This window comes from Aplidium turbinatum, chromosome 4 (genome assembly GCF_918807975.1).
Source record: "Aplidium turbinatum chromosome 4, kaAplTurb1.1, whole genome shotgun sequence".
NCBI classification, from domain to species: Eukaryota; Metazoa; Chordata; class Ascidiacea; order Aplousobranchia; family Polyclinidae; genus Aplidium; species Aplidium turbinatum.
In genome coordinates this window covers 19227256-19232908 of record NC_137475.1, presented here as the reverse complement: position 1 = coordinate 19232908, position 5653 = coordinate 19227256, and positions in this window count along the sequence as shown.

Here is a 5653-nt window from a genome sequence, read left to right as displayed (position 1 = left end):
CAGTGAAAAATAATTTTTTTTGCAAAACTATCTAATTCTTTTAGTTTGGAATTGACGTCATTAAAAATTGTCTAAGAAAGTTTTTTTACGTACTAAAAGTGAACATTATTGAAAAAAAAAAATGTCTTTTTAAAAAAATTTTTCCAAGACATTTCATACAGTGAAAAATAATTTTTTTTTGCGAAACTATCTAATTCTTTTTGTTTGGAACTAACGTCAATAAAAATTGTCTAAGAAAGTTTTTTTACGTACTAAAAGTGAACATTATCGAAAAAAAATTGTGTTTTCAAACAAATTTTTCAAAATTTTTTCTAAGACATTTCATACAGTGAAAAATAATTTTTTTTTGCGAAACTATCTAATTCTTTTAGTTTGGAACTAACGTCATTAAAAATCATCTAAGGAAGTTTTGTTACGTACTAAAAGTGAACATTATTGAAAAAAAATTGTCTTTTCAAAAAAATTTTTCCAAGACATTTCATACTGTGCAAAATAATTTTTTTTTGCGAAACTATCTAATTCTTTTAGTTTGGAACTAACGTCATTAAAAATTGTCTAAGAAAGTTTTTTTACGTACTAAAAGTGAACATTATTAAAAAAAAATTGCCTTTTCAAAAAAATTTTTCAAAAACTTTTCTAAGACATTTCATACAGTGAAAAATAATTTTTTTTTGCGAAACAATCTAATTCTTTTAGTTTGAAACTAACGTCATTAAAAATTGTCTAAGAAAGTTTTTTTACGTACTAAAGTGAACATTATTGAAAAAAATTGTCTTTTTCAAAAGTTTCTCAAAAACTTTTTCAAGACATTTCATGCAGTAAAAAATAATTTTTTTTGCAAAACTCTCTAATTCTTTTAGTTTGGAACTAACGTCATTAAAAATTGTCTAAGAAAGTTTTTTTACGTACTAAAAGTGAACATTATTGAAAAAAAATTGCCTTTTCAAAAAAATTTTTCAAAAACTTTTCTAAGACATTTCATACAGTGAAAAATAATTTTTTTTTGCGAAACAATCTAATTCTTTTAGTTTGAAACTAACGTCATTAAAAATTGTCTAAGAAAGTTTTTTTACGTACTAAAGTGAACATTATTGAAAAAAATTGTCTTTTTCAAAAGTTTCTCAAAAACTTTTTCAAGACATTTCATGCAGTAAAAAATAATTTTTTTTGCAAAACTCTCTAATTCTTTTAGTTTGGAACTAACGTCATTAAAAATTGTCTAAGAAAGTTTATTTACGAACTAAAAGTGAACATTATTGAAAAAAAATTGTCTTTTCAAAAAAATTTTTCAAAAATTTTTCTAAGACATTTCATACAGTAAAAAATAATTTTTTTTTAGGAAACTATCTAATTCTTTTAGTTTGGAACTAACGTCATTAAAAATTGTCTAAGAAAGTTTTGTTACGTACTAAAAGTGAACATCATTGAAAAAAACTTGTCTTTTCAAAAAACTTTTTCCAAGACATTTCATACAGTGAAAAATAATTTTTTTTTGCGAAACTATCTAATTCTTTTAGTTTGGAACTAACGTCATTAAAAATTGTCTAAGAAAGTTTATTTACGTACTAAAAGTGAACATTATTGAAAAAAAATTGTCTTTTCAAAAAAATTTTTCAAAAATTTTTCAAAAACATTTCATACAGTAAAAAATAATTTTTTTTTGCGAAACTATCTAATTCTTTTAGTTTGGAACGAACGTCATTAAAAATTGTCTAAGAAAGTTTTGTTACGTACTAAAAGTGAACATTATTGAAAAAAAATTGTCTTTTTAAAAAAATTTTTCAAAACCATTTCATACAGTGAAAAACTTTTTTTTTTTGGAAAACTATCTAATTCTTTTAGTTTGGAACTAACGTCATTAAAAATTGTCTAAGAAAGTTTTTTTACGTTCTAAAAGTGAACATTATTGAAAAAAAGTTGTCTTATCAAAGAAATTTTTCAAAAATTTTTCTAAGACATTTCATACAGTGAAAAATAATTTTTTTTGCAAAACTATCTAATTCTTTTAGTTTGGAATTGACGTCATTAAAAATTGTCTAAGAAAGTTTTTTTACGTACTAAAAGTGAACATTATTGAAAAAAAAAAATGTCTTTTTAAAAAAATTTTTCCAAGACATTTCATACAGTGAAAAATAATTTTTTTTTGCGAAACTATCTAATTCTTTTTGTTTGGAACTAACGTCAATAAAAATTGTCTAAGAAAGTTTTTTTACGTACTAAAAGTGAACATTATCGAAAAAAAATTGTGTTTTCAAACAAATTTTTCAAAATTTTTTCTAAGACATTTCATACAGTGAAAAATAATTTTTTTTTGCGAAACTATCTAATTCTTTTAGTTTGGAACTAACGTCATTAAAAATCATCTAAGGAAGTTTTGTTACGTACTAAAAGTGAACATTATTGAAAAAAAATTGTCTTTTCAAAAAAATTTTTCCAAGACATTTCATACTGTGCAAAATAATTTTTTTTTTCGAAACTACCTAATTCTTTTAGTTTGGAACTAACGTCATTAAAAATTGTCTAAGAAAGTTTTTTTACGTACTAAAAGTGAACATTATTAAAAAAAAATTGCCTTTTCAAAAAAATTTTTCAAAAACTTTTCTAAGACATTTCATACAGTGAAAAATAATTTTTTTTTGCGAAACAATCTAATTCTTTTAGTTTGAAACTAACGTCATTAAAAATTGTCTAAGAAAGTTTTTTTACGTACTAAAGTGAACATCATTGAAAAAAATTGTCTTTTTCAAAAGTTTCTCAAAAACTTTTTCAAGACATTTCATGCAGTAAAAAATAATTTTTTTTGCAAAACTCTCTAATTCTTTTAGTTTGGAACTAACGTCATTAAAAATTGTCTAAGAAACTTTATTTACGAACTAAAAGTGAACATTATTGAAAAAAAATTGTCTTTTCAAAAAAATTTTTCAAAAATTTTTCTAAGACATTTCATACAGTAAAAAATAATTTTTTTTTAGGAAACTATCTAATTCTTTTAGTTTGGAACTAACGTCATTAAAAATTGTCTAAGAAAGTTTTGTTACGTACTAAAAGTGAACATCATTGAAAAAAACTTGTCTTTTCAAAAAACTTTTTCCAAGACATTTCATACAGTGAAAAATAATTTTTTTTTGCGAAACTATCTAATTCTTTTAGTTTGGAACTAACGTCATTAAAAATTGTCTAAGAAAGTTTTGTTACGTACTAAAAGTGAACATCATTGAAAAAAACTTGTCTTTTCAAAAAACTTTTTCCAAAACATTTCATACCGTGAAAAATAATTTTTTTTTGGGAAACTATCTAATTCTTTTAGTTTGGAACTAACGTCATTAAAAATTGTCTAAGAAAGTTTATTTACGTACTAAAAGTGAACATTATTGAAAAAAAATTGTCTTTTCAAAGAAATTTTTCAGAAGATTTTCTAAGACATTTCATACAGTGAAAAATAATTTTTTTTTGCGAAACTATCTAATTCTTTTAGTTTGGAACTAACGTCATTAAAAATTGTCTAAGAAAGTTTTGTTACGTACTAAAAGTGAACATCATTGAAAAAAACTTGTCTTTTCAAAAAACTTTTTCCAAGACATTTCATACCGTGAAAAATAATTTTTTTTTGGGAAACTATCTAATTCTTTTAGTTTGGAACTAACGTCATTAAAAATTGTCTAAGAAAGTTTATTTACGTACTAAAAGTGAACATTATTGAAAAAAAATTGTCTTTTCAAAGAAATTTTTCAGAAGTTTTTCTAAGACATTTCATACAGTGAAAAATAATTTTTTTTTGCGAAACTATCTAATTCTTTTAGTTTGGAACTAACGTCATTAAAAATTGTCTAAGAAAGTTTATTTACGTACTAAAAGTGAACATTATTGAAAAAAAATTGTCTTTTCAAAAAAATTTTTCAAAAATTTTTCAAAAACATTTCATACAGTAAAAAATAATTTTTTTTTGCGAAACTATCTAATTCTTTTAGTTTGGAACGAACGTCATTAAAAATTGTCTAAGAAAGTTTTGTTACGTACTAAAAGTGAACATTATTGAAAAAAAATTGTCTTTTTAAAAAAATTTTTCAAAACCATTTCATACAGTGAAAAACTTTTTTTTTTTGGAAAACTATCTAATTCTTTTAGTTTGGAACTAACGTCATTAAAAATTGTCTAAGAAAGTTTTTTTACGTACTAAAAGTGAACATTATTGAAAAAAAATTGTCTTATCAAAGAAATTTTTCAGAAATTTTTCTAAGACATTTCATACAGTGAAAATTAATTTTTTTTTGCGAAACTATCTAATTCTTTTAGTTTGGAACTAACGTCATTAAAAATTGTCTAAGAAAGTTTATTTACGTACTAAAAGTGAACATTATTGAAAAAAATTGTCTTTTCAAAGAAATTTTTCAGAAGTTTTTCTAAGACATTTCATACAGTGAAAAATAATTTTTTTTTGCGAAACTATCTAATTCTTTTAGTTTGGAACTAACGTCATTAAAAATTGTCTAAGAAAGTTTATTTACGTACTAAAAGTGAACATTATTGAAAAAAAATTGTCTTTTCAAAAAAATTTTTCAAAAATTTTTCAAAAACATTTCATACAGTAAAAAATAATTTTTTTTTGCGAAACTATCTAATTCTTTTAGTTTGGAACGAACGTCATTAAAAATTGTCTAAGAAAGTTTTGTTACGTACTAAAAGTGAACATTATTGAAAAAAAATTGTCTTTTTAAAAAAATTTTTCAAAACCATTTCATACAGTGAAAAACTTTTTTTTTTTGGAAAACTATCTAATTCTTTTAGTTTGGAACTAACGTCATTAAAAATTGTCTAAGAAAGTTTTTTTACGTACTAAAAGTGAACATTATTGAAAAAAAATTGTCTTATCAAAGAAATTTTTCAGAAATTTTTCTAAGACATTTCATACAGTGAAAATTAATTTTTTTTTGCGAAACTATCTAATTCTTTTAGTTTGGAACTAACGTCATTAAAAATTGTCTAAGGAAGTCTTGTAACGTACTAAAAGTGAACATTATTGAAAAAAAATTGTCTTTTCAAAGAAATTTTTCAGAAATTTTTCTAAGACTATTCATACAGTGAAAAATAATTTTTTTTTGCGAATCTATCTAATTCTTTTAGTTTGGAACTAACGTCATTAAAAATTGTCTAAGAAAGTTTATTTACGTACTAAAAGTGAACATTATTGAAAAAAAATTGTCTTTTCAAAGAAATTTTTCAGAAATTTTTCTAAGACATTTCATACAGTGAAAAATAATTTTTTTTTGCGAAACTATCTAATTCTTTTAGTTTGGAACTAACGTCATTAAAAATTGTCTAAGAAAGTTTATTTACGTACTAAAAGTGAACATTATTGAAAAAAAATTGTCTTTTCAAAGATATTTTTCAGAAGTTTTTCTAAGACATTTCATACAGTGAAAAATACTTTTTTTTTGCGAAACTATCTAATTCTTTTAGTTTGGAACTAACGTCATTAAAAATTGTCTAAGAAAGTTTATTTACGTACTAAAAGTGAACATTATTGAAAAAAAATTGTCTTTTTTGTCAAAAAAATGTCAAAAATTTTTCAAAAACATTTCATACAGTGAAAAATAATTTTTTTTTGCGAAACTATCTAATTCTTTTAGTTTGGAACTAACGTCATTAAAAATCA